The 17,134-nt window shown below is 39.5% G+C and overlaps 1 long non-coding RNA gene across 1 annotated transcript in view; it reads left to right on the forward strand.

The window, feature by feature from the left end:
* The first annotated feature begins 15,429 nt into the window (after nt 1–15,429).
* Nucleotides 15,430–17,134, forward strand: part of LOC119704511 — a 147,957-nt gene continuing 146,252 nt past the window's right edge. The window contains exon 1 of the long non-coding RNA XR_005257981.1: nt 15,430–15,880. This is a non-coding gene — a long non-coding RNA (uncharacterized LOC119704511). The remainder of the gene's footprint in view (nt 15,881–17,134) is intronic.

A 17,134-nucleotide genomic window follows, 5' to 3' on the forward strand; every position in this document is an offset into this window, starting at 1 on the left:
GACTCAAGTGCTTTTTTGGCTTGGTTTATGTTACTGTTTTTTAATGGAGGAAGGGCTTGGGGAGGCACGGATGTCTTTGTTTGGCTTCTGTTTTGTTTTGTTTGGAGGTTGTTTGTTGGCTTTGGTGATGATACCTCTGTGGAAAAGTCCAGTTCAAAACTACTTATTTAAAGCCATGAAAAATGTTTTTTAAAAAGATCCTGAAACAAATATGCCATGTCATGTTTAAACCCAAATAAGTATGCATCAGTGGAATCTACACTGTCTGCTTTGTAAACACAGTGTCAGGGTGGATAAACTGGCAAAGAGCTGTTGTTTCCTTAGACCACAGAGAATTACAGCAGTGAGGATTCAGTTCATTTATGTCTTTGATAAAACCAGTGGAATATTTCCTGTATCTCACTGCTGGAATTCTGAAGAAGGGAGATGAGGAAGACCTTATCAGTAGATAAGACTTGATAAGCCATAAGCAAACTGCATGTAATCATCTCCCAGGAACATTCCAGTCATTTAGTGCCCTGATCAGGGTTTTTGGTTCAGGGTGAACGTTACTAAAGCCATTGTGAAATAAAGAAAAATGGAGATAGTCAAAGCAGATTTGTAGCCATTTGTGACATGTAGTTTTGCAATTAACTTGTGCTGTTTTCTGTTTATGAACACAAACACACTGACTCTGTAATATTGATTGGCACATAGCAAATTGAATCTATTTACCTAATTTTCTTAATAGTTTCTACATTAGACGGGGCAAGATAGCTGAATATAAGAAGGTAAATCTGCAGCTGTCTGCTTCCATTTGTGATATATAGAATTCTAGACTACAAGGGATGTTTCACTGCTGGACAACTTTTTTCATAAGGCAACCTAAAGAGTCACTGTGAGAGAAAAATCTCTTGTTCATTAGCAAACAGCTTTAAAAATACTGCCATAAAAATCCCCGAAAATCACTGGTTGGAGTTAGATGAATTAAGATTTACATCATAGTTAAGTCTCATTAAGTTTCATTATGTTTTTTATATTCTTTCTGAAGATTTATAACAGCCATTAACTTACATGTTGCAATTCTATGAGGATGCATCCTTCTGAAAAGAAAAATGGTTATTTTTTGGGTTGGCTTAGTGCCAACTTATATGTGGCACATATTCAAGCCTTTTATAATTCTTCGTGCTCTAATCATGTCCCAGGTTCTATTCCTTACTGTACAGTTAAGCTGATAAAATTGTTCTTAAGATGTTTCTGGCTAAGATACTTTTAGCAGATTAAAATGAATAAGCAGGATGAACATCTGTTTAAGTGTACAAAGAACTGTGTTCAGCAGGCATCTCCTGCAGCCACCTTGGAAGATTTCTGCTCAGTGAATTTTAACAAATCCTAGTTACAGATGATACCTGTTATCATCACTGCACAGTTATTTATAATAAGGTCATTATCCACAGGAGTTCTCCTACATCTAGATGTGTCAGTAGAAAAGGAAAAACTATGTGGCCTTGTACTCTGATTGCTCCAAATTAGGAAAAGCAACTTGAATATTCTGGCAAATGTATCAATAAAAAGAGAAATCTATTAGATAAAACTTTGGGGGTTATTATAGGATCATCTGTACAACTGGAACCAAGGCATGTCCCAAAACCACATTTGGGTCAGATATTTTTTCCCTTGAGGATGTACAAGGGTTTTCAAAATGCCTTGGGAGCACAGGGATTTTTGAACACTAGAATTTCAGGATTAACTTAAGGAAGATTTACTGAGCTGCTTTTTTTTTTTTTTTTTTTTTTTTTTTTTTTGTTATGTGAAGAAAATGTTTGTTTTTTTGCTTGCAGATGCAATAACTGCAGTTCAGATTATTCACAAGTTATATACTGTATTTTTTTTTCCTGTCTTGTAGAAGACAGCCTGTTGATCCCACTTTCTAACCAGTGGTCTGAGGTTGTTTTCTCCATGTAATAATTAATATAAGTAGCTTCTTTTTTTTCACATAATTCCTAATGGAAAGCTCATGTGTTATTTGTGTCTGGGAAATGGTAATACTTCTCAGAAACAGAGAAGCACTTGAAGCAATTACTTCTTCACCTGATTTTGTGATGCTCTCTGGTCAGAATGGAGGTGTGAGAGCGAGGAAATCGATGATAGGGGAGCAGGGAATTTCAATGCTCTCCAGTTAAGCAGATGGATAGCTGTCTCTGGAAAAGCTGGCCCATGCCCAGAACATTATGCAGTATAAAAAGATGATCATCCTACTCAGCAGGTTTTCCAGTTACTTAAGAGAAGACCTCCTCCCTGCTCCATGCTAGTGAAAACTAAGACAACCCCTTTTAGTCTCTCGAGGCCAATATAAAATTACTCACTTTTCTCTTGAAACTGCTTTCAGAAATTGTGTAAGGGGAGAGGACACACTAAGAGCAGCAGTAGGAAAAGAATTTTTTTAAAAGATGCATTTCCAAATGTAAATGAAACCATTTTGGAGAAGTCAATCAAAATTGACCTTTTCATCAAAAATGAGACCTTAACTTTAGTTAGTTTCTTAAGATTTAGGGTTCTTTCTTACTCTATAGCACACTGACCTTTTATTTTTTTTCAGTTTAAAATACATATATTCATATATGTATAATTTAGACCTCTCTTGTTCTGGAGGTTCTTGTTGTTTTATGGTCATGGGATTAAGCAAGCATTTTTCAGAAGTGTATATAATTTATCTTTTAATAGAATGAAAATTTGGAATGTTTTGGGAATCTAGAAAATTTTTACCTTGTAAATTATTTCATCTCTTGGCTACAAATTTTCTATAAACCACACTTCTAAAATGTATAAATTTTGTTCATGTGATAGAAAAAAAGGGACAAAGGAGCCAGCGTGTGTGTAAACCGGTAAATTTTGAAATAATGCATGAAAAATACAGCTCTCCTGTCACTGCTCTTCTTTTAAAGCATGATTAGTTTATTGTCTACAGATTTATTCTGCCTGGTAGCAACAACCTTCACACAACTGAACAATATCTAGCTGCTTTGCTGTGGTACTTCTGCACCTGAAGAACATATTTATTTGAGTGGTTCCCTGGCCTTGGTGTGCTCCTCAAATAGCAGCACGCTGAAACTGCAGCTGAGGCAGGCTTGACAGGGGAAGTACCTGACGGCCACTTGAGGATCTGTTGGTAGCACACACCACTACAGCTGTCATGGAATAGTGCTTTGCACCATCTGGGATAGCTCTGCTCCTCTGGAGAGGCCTGGCATGGCTGTTACAGCACGGGGTATTTATCCACTCACTGCAATGTACAGGATAATTGGAGGCAAAATTAACATGTCAGCTTGAACCAGCATGGAAATTCTTTTATCCCAGAAGGGTGCAGAACTTCTCAAGTATAAATAAATACCTGCTGGTGTTTAAGGTTACCAAGAGTTCTGTATTTGCTGCTCCCTGAATTTAAAGGCATAATTTTGCACAATTTTCTTTGAGAGTGGAGGTAATTTAGCTTTCAGAACTTTAGTTTGTTCTGAATTTTGCTTGGCCTCTTTTCTGACCTGGGAAAAATTGCAGTTGATCTGAAAAGTGCTGAAGTATTTTCTCAGAAGTTGCAAAGAGATAAGTACATCCAAAAAAAGAATTATTTCCCTTTGTGTTCCTGTTTTTTCACACTAGCCTTGAAGAAATTTGGTGCAGTACATCTCTCCAAGCCCTGTCCATGACTGACTCTGCCAATAACTCCCTGCAGCTGATTAGCCTGGATAACCATGGTGTATTTACACTTTGCTATGCATGCAAAGAGCTGACAGAGCACACACAACACCCCCACACCCATGAGACTAACTAAACTATTTTTTCTGAAAACAAACATATGTAGGGTGAGTTGGAAGGGAGTGGTGCAGGACAGGAGAGGGATTTTATGTGGGTTACATTTAGACCAGGGAATCCAGTTTTCTTACACTCTTCTGTGGATGAGGATGGCAGACACTACTTCAGGAAAGTATAATCTGAGTCTTAACAGGAGGATCCTGTCTCTTTATCCACTGAGTGCATTAAAAACATATGGCTGTTAACATACTTGGATTAAAGCTGGGCTTTGTTAATACTTCCTTCCATTTTAGGAAGCATAAATAGCACCCTATCCTGTTAGATGAAATTAAAAAAAAAGCTTAGACATACAGATAAAATGTATGGGGCTGCTTACCTCTTTGACTAGTCTGGATGTCATTGTCAGGGTGTGATACAATTTGTGCAGAAAAAGAGGAAAAAGTTATTTTCACTTTGTTTTTTCCCTCTCTGGTGGCTAAAAATGCTGTCCTGGTGTTTTCTAAACATGCTTTGTTTTCAGTGATAGCTACGTATCTAGAACCTAAATAGTCCTGTTTGTGTAGCCAAATCCAAATCAGCATTGTATTAAATAATTTTCTCTTTATGTCTGGATTAAGATTATCCTGTCTCACAGAGCTGCACTGTGTGTACTGCTATGTGGAGGACCTTCATGGGACTGTACCACTATATAGGCAAAAGAACATTTAAATTACAGCAACTTTTTATTAGAACTTAAATATAGTTAATTTTTAATATACAATAATTAAAATGACTCTTATCAACGGAAATGTCAATATTATTGTAATTATTAAAAGTTACTCATCCTTATTCTCCATAAAAACTTTAAATGAGATAGCACAGGCATTTTTTGGTGAGGTGTGGGATAAGTTTGTGTGTTTGCTGCTTAGATCTTTCTTCCTCAAAGTTGCTGACCTCGACTTTTGAGACCTTTTCAAAATGGGCCATACTCATAAGCCCCAGAGTTTAGGTCGTCTTCGTCACTGGGGTGTGTTATCTGTTGGCATTGTAAATTGAACCCAGTCAAACACACAGCTGTCACCTGAGCTGGTTGCAGTTTAGTTAAGTGTTTTAGTATACACGGGAAACAATTCCATCTGTACTACAATAGTCAACTGTGTAGCTGGGAATAACAATGTTCTAATCAGCTTCCTGGGTTAATTATAACCTTGGCAATCATGAAACTCAAAGGAGAATGGGGGAAGGGGGATGACTGGGATTGCTCATTGTGCATAGAGGTTTTCCTTCCAGAAGGTGGCTTGACACCACGTGGTGGCTTCAGAGACTCCTAGGTAGCTGGCAGATGGTGCCACCTCTTTGGGACAACCCTCCTCTACTTGTGTCACTCCCTGAGCCGTGTCTGCTAAGGGACTGCTGTGTTCTGAACAGGAGTCGGAAGCAGACTGGTCTTGTGCCCACAACAGGTCTCAACACTTAAGCACAAATGTTTCTCTACTTTGGGAAGCCTCAGTCTCTATTAAAAGAACTGGAACTGAGGATTTCTAGGGCTATTTATATGCAATATCCCACACTATGTCAGTGTGTTCTGCTGTTATTGGTGTGCCTGGTGCTCCCTGTCCCTCCCCTGCAAGCCTGCCTTCAAATATAATTCCTGTCCTGTCCCTTTCAGCCATCTTTTCTCACTGCCAGTAAAAGAGGCTGGCTCTGGACATAAACATTTCTCTGAGTGAGCATTAGGAACAGCTGAACAGGCTGCCTGCTTTTGTCCAGCTGAGTGTGAAGAGCAGTGCCTTCTGTTGGTGTTGCTGTGTCCTAAACGTGTAGGGCCAGACTTAGTCTTTGGATAGAGCTGCTGAAGTCATCAGTCCATCAGAACCAGGTGTTATGTGCAGGGTGAGCAGGTGTGTGTTGTGGTGGTAATCACAGCCCTCATTTACTCCTAGCTGACACTGAGTGACCTATAGAAATGCACTAGCAAAATAACTTGCAGTTCTGTGAATACCTTTAGTCTGTTTTGCTCTATTTTTCTTGGCTGTGAGCTCCATGGCCTGTTTGACAGTGCTGTTGCACAGCATGGAAAGTTTTGCCTCTTCTGTTTTTTTTCTTCACAGATGTAACAGTGGCTGGTGGATGGGGTAGTGAAAAAGGAATACAAAAGGAAGTTTCAATAGTCCTGTGTACAAACTGTTTGGGAAAAAAATCCCTTTGTGTCGAGAACAGAACTCTGAATTTAGGGAGTCATGAATTAATTTAATCATTAATTCGATTATAATAATTGTAGGACTTAACCATAAGAACTGGTTTCAGTAACTTGCAAGCTAGCAAAGTGAAGTAATTCATTCCCTTTACTCCTGATGAACACATTATCATGCGTGTAGCAGCTTGTTTCTAATTCTTCAAGGATTATTCCAGTTTCTCCAGAGAAGTGCTGATGAGTAACAGTGAAGCCAGCTTGGGCAGGTTGCAGTTTGCCTCCCACACCAGTGGAGCAGCTGTGACCACAGTGTGGACTCTGGAGTGTGCAGCAGTCAGCTGTCTGCTCCAGCCAGACTGACACCTCTGACTTGGGCTGGGTCTGAGCAGTGAGGGTTTCTTACAGCTGTGACTTCTCTTTCTGTCCTCCCCCTTTCTGGAAGTTCATTGACAGGAGGCTCAGCAATACCAGCTGCAAACCTGACTATGGAAACTTGGCAGGAGAAAGTCCCCGAGCCCAAGTTTCCATGGTGGGTTGCAAACTCCAAGAGATTTTCTGTGAGCCAACCCTGGCTGTTGCACAAGCAAATGCAGCTGTGGTTTGTCATCTTCCCCCAGATTTGCCTTTGGTACTAAACAAATTTAAGACAAAAAATAACGTGCAGACATATTGCAGTGAAACAGCAGTCTAAACTTCTGCTATGGAAGTGTAACAGTTGTGACAGGGAAACTAAGCATGAGTTTAGAGCACATGAAGCCAAATATTTCTCTAAGATGCTGCAGCTGTGCAGACAGTTAAGGAGAAGTTAATTCTTTCAGTGGACTTTGAAATTACTCTTAAGGCTAGTTTGGGAATGAGAAAGTACTGGAAATCCAGTTCTTGCCTCCCTATGCACAGTTAAAGACCTTTCTCTCTTTTTGAAAGCAGGTCTTCTTTCCTTATCCACTACTAGTCTTTTTTCCCATAAAGTGAAAAGCCTCTGCTTTGCAAACAATCATTAAGTTGTGTCTCAACTGTGCAGTAACCAGCATGTTCCCTCCTGCTTAAATTCCTCCCAGAGTGGCCACAGATCTATAAAACATAAGAAATGTTCATTGTTCATGCATCCATAAATTCATTTTCTTCCTCACACTCAGTTTTGATGGATGCTGTACATAACTCACTCAAGGAAGAGTCAGTATCAATGCGCATTATTCAAGTGAATTTCACCTTTTGTTTCCCTTAAAAAGAAAGCATTTTCTGTTGAAGTGTTACACACTGTTTGTGTTCTGGGTTATGGTTGTCTCCCTTAGCCTGGAGTAGAACATGCTAATGGTTACATTTATAAAATGTAGCTGTAACTGCAGGAAGTGGTAGTGAAAGGCAATTTTCCTGCTGGTCTGTGTTCGTAGCCCAGATTAATGGCTAACTAAATATACTGCTTATCCTTGTCTTATCCACAATTTCTGTCTCAAGCTGAGAGCTTGCAGCACTCACTCAGTTGCATGTCACTTTTGGAGGGAGATGTGATTTAGCAACCTCTTGGTGAAGAGCATCTTATTAGCTGGAGATTTGGATAGCAAATAGCTTGGGGAAGGAGAGTGTACTGCAGAATTCTCTTTCCATTCTTTAAGGATATTTTGTATATGCAAAGCAATAGAAACTTGAAAATTTGAAACAGAAATATGAAGGGCTACCAGGAGAGGAACAAAAATAGAAGGTAAACAGAAAAATATTGGCAAGAATCAGTACACCCCAGCTAATTTGATCTAAGTTTTTTTTCCTGTCTGATATTTCCTGTAAAATTTTCTTAATCGGTGTTAAAAATGGTATTTCCCCAAAAGCTTTACTTCTTTAAGATTTTCTGTCCCACTTCTCTCTAGTGAGTGTTTTTCTGTGCTGCCTGGGTAACTGTGGAATCCTTGCTGAGAAAGAGGAAACAGCAGCTGCTTGGTGTGTTCTTCAAGTGTCAAACACGTGCTGCTGGAGAGGTTCTCAAGCCTGTGCTCTTCCCCAAGCTTAGAACAAATCAAAGCAGGATTGTGCAGGCAAGCCTGGGAAATAAGGAACTGTTAGAGAAGCAGTCCCTCCTTTTAAGTTTAGGAAAATGACTCTTCAGATTTACATGAGATTGGGAATTGAATCCAGGTTTCCTGGGCTTAGTCTGATGCCTTTTACTACAACTAGTTTGGAAATGGCAGTTTCCAATAAGTTTACAGTAAGAATTTGGAAAAATCATTAGAATAATTTCCAGTTTTGTCACTCTAGGATCATATTTTAGATTTCTATTTTATTTTTCTGTGATTATAATCAGTAAGTGTGAAATTCCGTAGTGAAATCCAACTTATTCCTGTTCATAACTAATTAAGCTTTAAATCCCTAATACCTGACAGGTTGGAAGCATGTTGAGATCAAAATAACAGGGAAGAAAAACAGGAAACTGATGATTAAAATTCTACTGGTTGGATAGAGACAGTCATACTATATAAACCTGTGATTAAACTGAGGCTTGTGCCTCTGTTTAATCTGCTGCTGTGGCTGGCCTTGCTGTACTGCTCTCCAGGCATTCAATCCTTGTCTTGTTAAGTGTTTGTTCTGATCTTTGTTTTCTGTTCCTGCTTTTAAGCTTTTTTAATTCTTCCCACCCTTTGGGGTCACCAGCATTGACCAGGGGTACTGAAAAGAAAACATTACTGTTCTGGAGAACATAGGCTGGATGAAATGATGGCTTTTCCTTGTCCTGATGTTCTTTAGGAAATCCATAATGTACACTGCTGTCCTGGTGTGAAGTCCCAGCACAGGGATGTGAAGCATAAGGGCTCAGGGCTGGAATCCTGAGGTGTTACCCACAAATTCCCAGGGCACAGGCTGAGTTTTTTTTGCCTGAGCCATTGTCTCGTGGAAAATAATTTTCACTCCTGATTGCAGAGAGATATATTAGAGAAAAACCAAACTTTTTAATGTTTGATATCTCTTTAGTGCAGGTTTCTTTTGTGTGAGCCAGGGGACTCCAAAAATGTGACCTAGAGGTCTCAGTGTCAGGAATCCATGAGCTTAGAATGAGGAATAATGTAACATAGGAATTGAATATTTATATAACTCTGCTTTCACTTGGTATACCTCTGGCAGGGAAATAGTACTTCAAATTTGTATGCCAGAACTACTGTTTTGACTCAAGGAACAAATGTATGCATTTAAATGAAGTAAACAGGCTGAAATTTTGCTTCCAAGGAAAAGCAAAAACATCCCACAAAGAGTAGTATTTGTGAATTGGCTTAATATCAGGGTCAAGCACAGAAGTTTCCATAACTCCTCTGCAAGGGCAAATATTAACATGTACACTGGAGTTTCAACAGATTTAACACAGTTTTGTTATGAAGTGTTTTGTGATCTTACAGTCCCAGAAGATTCACCACGTGTGATAGATGTAGAAATAATAGTATGAAGAACTGCAGGAAGAAGTTGAAATCACTGCTCTTGTGAGTGGCAATTAAAGATTTTTAAGTTCTTGGGCTAGAGGGCTAAGTTCTTAGTACTTCTACCTGTTCCATCTTCTGTGTGGGTATTGTCATGTGGTTACAGTTTTCTCCTGGCTGGATCAAGAGAATTCAGAGCTGATCTGGTTTGTGTGGGTCTGTCTCACTTCGGAGCTCAGGTTTTTCTACCTTTCTACATCTTGCTGAAATTTCAAAGAAGTATTTGGATTTCAACCCCTTTTTCTCCTTTCTGAGGACCGTTCTGCTTATGAGGCTGCTGTTAGCACAGAGGAGCCTGCGGGAAACAGGCAGTTCTAGCAATGAAAAGACTGTTTACATATTGCTGTGTTCCTTCCAATGTTTTCCTTTTAAATGACATAAAACTATGCTTCAGAAGGTATGGAGGGCACACATCTCTATTTAGTTTAGCTTCCCAGTTCACTGTTTTTAAAAGCACAAGCAATTCATCATTCATTTGAAAAGAACTGAATAGAACTGTCATGAAACACACATTTTCTCCCAAAAATGTGTTAATGTGTGTCTAAATAAGGTGTCTATCTGTTTGCACACTGTTTATTGTATCAGGGTTAGAAATGTTATATTTAGAGTTCCCATCTGGAAGGATTATTTCATACTGCTCTTGGTTCAGGCAACTTCTGGTTCAATTTAACTCAATGTTTATATGGCAGTCATAGAATCATCAACTCTTGCAAACAAGGACTAGTCTGTAGAGAGAGACTTGTGCAATTTCAATTTCTTCATCCAGTATATTCCTCCTATGTTCCCCCACAGCTGAAGCTGGCTGCTTTGCAGGAGAGTGGTGCTCTGCACTCTCTGTATCTGTCTGGCCCCTGACTTGGAATGATATGCAATAATATCCAGGGACACGGATGTTAACAGAATTTTTACCACAGATTAAAATAGGCCAAAGGTTTTACCCAGTACATCAAAATGTCTTTTGTTGCGTCCTCTTGGAGAGTGAGCAGAAACTTTGAAACATCAGGAAGATGGTAGAAGTTTATGGGTTTCTAAAGGACCTCAGTGCTCCAATGGGCTTGTAATGAGCACTGTATGAATACATGCAAAAATGACAGATGAATTTTGGATTAATTGGTCATTAGGGTATTCATGGAATACAAATGACTGAAAAAATTGTAGATACGAACAAAATAGAGAACACTTATAAAAAGCAAATTTTAAACATTTATTCTCACCCAATTTGTTTCTGAATCATGCATATATTTTTCACTTTATTTAATTTTGTGCTTTTATCTATGTACTTCCAACTAATATAAATTAATTTAACTAAGTTACTAAATGCTACTATTACTTAATAGAATAGTTAGTATTAAAAGTAGTAACATCATAGGGTGATTCAGGTTGGAAGGAACCTCAGTTCCAACTGCAACTGAAAGCTGGAGGAGAACTCTGAGGTGAATATTTTACCACCAGTGTGGCTGTAGAATCTCTCTTTGCTCTTGGTAATTAAGTCTCAACTCCAGCTGAGCTTTTGCTTTCCATAGACCATAACCTCATGCCTGGTCAATCTGATGGAATTATATCTATATATCTCAAGAGAAAAACAAATTAAAAGTTTTCTTTTAAAAGAAGTGTAAGATGTCTGTAGAACTAGTTGTGCAGCCTAGAGACTGGATATGTTGAAAACATGTTATGAGCACTTCAAAAACAGGACCTGACTTTTTCACCAGTTCTCTTTTTAGTCCTAATATTGTTTCTTTTCCTGCATTTGATCCTGTAAGATTCTGAGCTTTCTGACCTAGTTTCAGTAAAATATTATTTTAGGCATGTGAGCAGACCATAAAAATATAATAAGCTTTTCTCCATATTTTAGTTTTATGCCTGCCTGGTTTCCTGGATCATATACTGTGCCTACAATTTTCATGATGATTTCTACATTTCTAAATGTTTCTATATGATAGATGGTCAATGTTTGGTTTTGATGCAACTCTTTTACTCTTGTGCACATCTGGTGATTTTGATGATGCAGCAAATTGCATCAAGGCTTGTTAAATCTGTGTATCCTGGTCAGCAACTCACTGACTCTCCAAGATGAAATCTGTGGGAAACACAAAGTATTTCACCTCAGTGTTTTACTTTTGGGGCTGCAGTCAGTGTTCCTCACTAAAATCAGGATCTGACCCAGTCCTGTTTTACTCTGGAGCATCTGGTCCCTTGTGATGTGTCACAGAAATAAAAAAAAAATAGCACAGATCCTCTGGGTAATGTTTGAGCTAGGCCTACTTTTCACTTACCTGGTTACTTTTTGGTGATTTTTTTTTCAATTGTGTTCTTCTTAGCTGCCAAACCACTGCTGAACTTTGTGGATATAATTTTTTTGTGTTGTCTCTAAAGTGTATCATTTCTTCAGCCTTCCTAGGATCTTCACAGAATGTTATATAAATGTGAACATCCAAACATTTAACAGTGCAGTTTTAACACACTTCTACAGAGAGCATTCAATAGTGCCATCACAGTAAAATTATGTCCACAAGTCTTCAATACAACAAATAGTGAATTTTTTTTCTTATATTGCTGGCACTGGTGACCGCTTTCAAATTGTCTTTACCTTTGGCTTCTTTAAATAACTCTTTAAATGCATTTCAAAGGATTTAAGGCTTTTCAATTAGTTTGTCTTTATGCTTGTGTTCATTTGTACTTGTGTTACATCAGTACTTTTAAGCTTGTGCTCCCACCCCTGTTTCCTTCCCAGCTGAGGTGTCTCAGGGACTGGCCAAGGCTGTCAGCCTGAGACAGTGGGAGCAACTGGCACTTGCCAGACCTCCAAATATCTGGGGAATTGCCTGAGTCCCTGTGAGCACTCAGCAGTCGGGTGAGTGGGAAGCAGGTGTGTGACAAGGAGATGGCAAACCTCACCTGGAAGTCAGATTCTCTCTTTTCAGTTCTACAGGCAGTCAGGCAAGCATTTCTTCATCCATAACAAATAAACACAATCCTGCCCAAATGGATTCAGCTCTCTGATACCGGAGGAGATAAGAACAGGCTGATTTACCTCCTATTCTGGTTCTGCCAGAAGTCACAATTGAGGAGCTGGTCCATGAACTAAAGCAGTTCTGTCAGCTCGACCCCAAAACCACCACCTTACATAACACAGGGCAATTATCTGTCCAGGCTCTGATCTTTTGGTGCTGCAGGTGGAATAAGGGGAGTGCTCCCAGTGGTCTGCAGAATTCAGCCTTGCCTCTCCATGCACACTCTATAAATTTTCTGTTGTTTACACCTGTATATTTTCTTTTCTCTCCACAAGGCCTTTGTTCATACAGCTGGGTTTTTTTTTGTTACGTTTGTTTATGCTCGTGTGGTCAAAGGAGTCTCAGTTTGTCAGTGTGATGCTAGACCCAGCAAGGTGGCAGAAATCTGAGGATGCTAACAGATAAAGAAATATGTTTTATGCATGTGCCTTGGTGGTGTAAGGGCTGGGAAATGATGATTGCTTGTGACAGAGTAGGTTGAACAGCACCGCCCCTCTGCAGTACATTTTGCATTTGAAATGTTAATTGCAGGTTACTGGTTTACTGAAAATGTAGAGGGCATGTGCACCTTAAATGTAGGTCACACTGCTACACGCAGCAACCTCTGCCCCTGCAGCTGCAGATATGCCAGGCACCCTCTCTGGGGGCAGCACAGACAGGGTACACTTGACCTGCTCTGCATCGTTCACTGGATCCAGCATCTGTGTTATGATAGCAGAGTTCAGGTGCTTCATTCTCCCTTCATTTTGTCACTTTGTCACTGCCAAAAGAGGGTAACAACTGAGTGTGAAATAAAGCAATGTCTGCATATGCCAGTGATTTTTTTACAATTGCATCTATTAGATGGTGGCTTTTTTTGTTTTTTAATGGTTATTCAGGAGTCACTCAGCAGCTAAAAGGGGAACTTTTGAATATTTAATGTCTCTGAACTGCCCTAAGACTGAAATTATCGTGTTTTTGTAGATTTGGGTTAACATAATGGACTGTGAAAGGAGGATTATGTAACCATTTGAGAGTCAAAATCACACCTAAATCAAGTATGTCAGCAAACAAAAATCAGGATGATGAAAGTATAGCATAAATATAATCTATACAGAAGTAAAATATGGAGTACATTGAATGAATTTACCTTTGAGTCAATATTAATTCAATAAGATAAGCCTTTGCAGACTGGTGTTCTATTCTTTCTTTCTTTCTTTTTTTTTTTTTTCATCTAGAGGATGTGGAATATGTGAGAATTTCTTTACTCTTCCTGTTCTATACTGGAATCAGATGTGCTGAGCAACGATCATAAATTGTCATTTTGTCAGTCTTGAGCAACAGGTGCATAATGGTCTTTCCCACTCTGAAGCAAGAGCTTGGCAACAAAGATGAATGTAAAATTAAAAGAAAAATCAAATGAAAAAACTCCACCAAACTTCTGTCAAAGTGATGCTTAAAATAATCCTCCATTAAATCCTACACTAATGCCTTGTATTTATTTTGCAATAGGCTTTCTATTTCTTTTGTTGTTGTTTGGTTGGTTTTTTGGTTATTGTTATAGAATACATTCAGCTGATTCTTGGGCTGCTTGTGCTGCAACACTAACTAAACCCCACATATTGCCTAAACGTTTTTGTTCATTTTTGCAGGGCCTAATTTTCCTCACCTTACTTTTGGGCTTCAATGAACTTTGATCACCTTTAACATAAGGAAAATGAGCCTGTGACATGGAAATCTTGATGTCTGATTTTAATTTAGTTTTTGATTGATTGTCCTTGGGCAATTAATGTTTTACAGTGATAGAAGATGTTGCAGTTAAGCAGGACCAAAAAAAAATAGTTCTGATATTTCAGTGGTTAGCTTGCATCTGTAGTGGAAGTGACAGCAGAATATATTCATGATCACCTCAGTTCCCCCAGACAATGAATGAGAACACTAGAACTGAACAATTGCCTGCAGATAATAAAACCTTTATTTCCTTTCAAGCACTTAAATTTCCTTTTGATTAAATAATTCCATGTTTGAGTGCAGTTCGCAGGTAGGATGTGCTTTTGTAAACCCCGCTGATTAGAGCAGCATCCTGAGGAATTCATCACTTCATGATTTTTATTTTCAGTCTGTTGTGGCTGAGGAAATCTTGCTAAGTAGTCTGCACATCTAATCCTGCAGACTCTTTCACACTGGCTTTAGCACCTCCAGCTTTAGCTCAGTGTTTCAAGCGTGCAAGGTGCTGGTTGCTCTGGCTGCAGCTGGGGTTCCATCACCAGCTGGGATTGCCTGCCTGGGCTCCGAGCAGTGGCCGCAGCTGAGCAGGGACCTGCCTGTGACACCTGGCCAGGAGCACACCCAGACTGAGCAGAGGCTGCAGTGCCCTGCCTGAGAGCAGGGAGCCTCAGAGAGCACAGATCAGCCTGCAGGCAGAGCATCAAATCACACAGCAGTGCCTAGAGATGGGAGCGAGCTGGGTTATGTCAGTCAGGGATCTGAAGTCTGGTACAGCCTTGGCAAAGGACCTCAGGATGCTGCTGGAAGCAAGGCCACTGCCCAGGTACCACTGGCCATAGGATGCCTTTATTTTAATTTGTGCTCAGGTGTGTGTGTTCAGTATCCATAAAAACTTCCATTCACAGCACCCTGTATTTCAAAGGAGCAGGTTTGCAAAATCTGGGAACAATGCAAAAGGTGTTTTTTAATTGAATTTCTGAAATGCTAGACAAGTATGCCAACAACTATGCACTTTTAAAAATTAAGAGAAGCCAAAAAATTTCTGTGTTTTTTCTGGGTGGTTGCAGTCTCTCTGAGGACATTTTGTGTTGATATTGCAGATTTATGAGTTGTAATGTATAAGAACACATAAAGGTAGATTGCCAAGTTTTTATTTGGTTGTTATTCACTGAGGACTCCCACAGAACTGTGTTTATTTAAAGGGAGAAGGTATACCTGTCTAAGATGTCTACATTAACTTTTTTATTTCATTTCACATTTATTTTCTACACCATATATTGTAAATACACACTCAAATCCAAGAAATACTTAGCTAAGTTCAAATTCTAACTTTTGGAAGACTGTGAGGAAATGCACCATACACTGGGCTGGGCTGCTCTGTGCAAAGCAGTGTCACTGCTGAGCCCTGCCCCTTCTGCTTCTCTTCCTGGGGCACAAAGTGGCTCAGTGAGGCCACTAATTCTGTCTTCCTCTTCCCAGGTCCTTTGGGAAGGGGGAGTAAAAAAGCACCATGTCACTCCACAAAGCATGGCCAAATAAGTTTTCCAAGGAAGCCACTTTGGTGTTTGCTTCCCAGTCCAGTGTGTCAGAACAAGCCTGAAATGGTGGCAGTGTGCTCCTCTCCTCCTCTGTGGCACACAGAAAGGAGAGCTGAGGGGATAAATTACTCTTTAGTTTCTGGCAGTGAGCAAAGCCTGCATCTGAATACTCAGCATTTTCTCAGACAACACGGACTTCTATCAACAGTGAGTCAAACTGGTGTCTCTGTGTGTGTATATAGATGTGTATATATATACTTATTTAGGTACATATTTCCTTTTCATGTTTGTATCCAAATACATTTATGTGTTTCTTTAGCTAAGTCCAAAGCTCTTGATTGGAAACAGAGCCTGATTGCTTGAGAGTCTGACCTAAGCTACAAAATCAGTCAAAAGCAATGCCAGTCAGCTCCTGTGTCATAACAAACTTGGGCTGAATTTATAGCAGGAAAACGTGTATTGATGCTGTTTGGGGAGTGTCTGTATGGATTCATTTTTTGTGGGTCTTTTGCTCAGCTGAAACAGGTAATAAATTTTTCCAGCTTTGCTTGGAGATACCCCTGCAGTGCAAATCAACCTTGGGGGAATATTCTGTTTTTACCCATAGTAGCATATGAGGGGCAGAAACAAGACCCAGACGTGATCTGCTTCCGAGCTAAGTAAATGCACCAGTAAGTCTTGCTGTTTAGGAATTAATTAAAAGCTTAATTGATTATTTCTGCTTGGTGTAAAGAAATATCCTTCAAACATAAAGGTTGCTGATCCCATTTGTGTAGATAGGATAAATATTTGTGCATACTTTCAGACAGTGTTCACGTGCTTGTGGTCTCATTGCCAAAGCAGAGTTTTGCAATGTTTGAATCTGGCCCTGCTGCCAGGGACGTGGTGTATAACACCTCACACTACATTGTTTCTGTGCTGCTGCTTTTTAAATGCCTTTGCACACAGCACCTCTGCTGTAATGGAGATCACAGCTCTACACCCTGTTAGTTTTCAGAAACCTCAGGGAAGTGAATTTTTGTTACCAGGCACTTCTCCAGTTTCTTTTTTATGTTCAATTTTGGTAGAACACAGAGTTGTACAAGAGTGCTGAAGCCTAACTTACCACCCTTTGCTGCTGGTGAAAGCTGTTGGCTGCCAGCTGAGTGAATGAGGATTGCTCACACGTGCTGTATTTGCCTGCCCTCCTTGTTTGCTACTATAGGTTTCCCTCACTCTTAAAGAGGTATTTTCCTCTTTATATGCAAAGATAAGTTATAGATCTTGCTGTTTCCTTTGGGGAATGATAGCCTTCTGCTTTCTACCTTAAGTGGCACAACTGCTGTCTTGGATCCATTCAGAGGCTGTGGAGTCAGGGTTATGGCTGCAATTGGTGTGCATGGTCTAAATGAAGCAAATCCTACTTGCTGCACAATTATAAAGCAATCTGAAGTTAATTTCACTTTTCATTTATAAATCTAA

This window comes from Motacilla alba, chromosome 9 (genome assembly GCF_015832195.1).
Source record: "Motacilla alba alba isolate MOTALB_02 chromosome 9, Motacilla_alba_V1.0_pri, whole genome shotgun sequence".
Taxonomy (NCBI): Eukaryota; Metazoa; Chordata; class Aves; order Passeriformes; family Motacillidae; genus Motacilla; species Motacilla alba.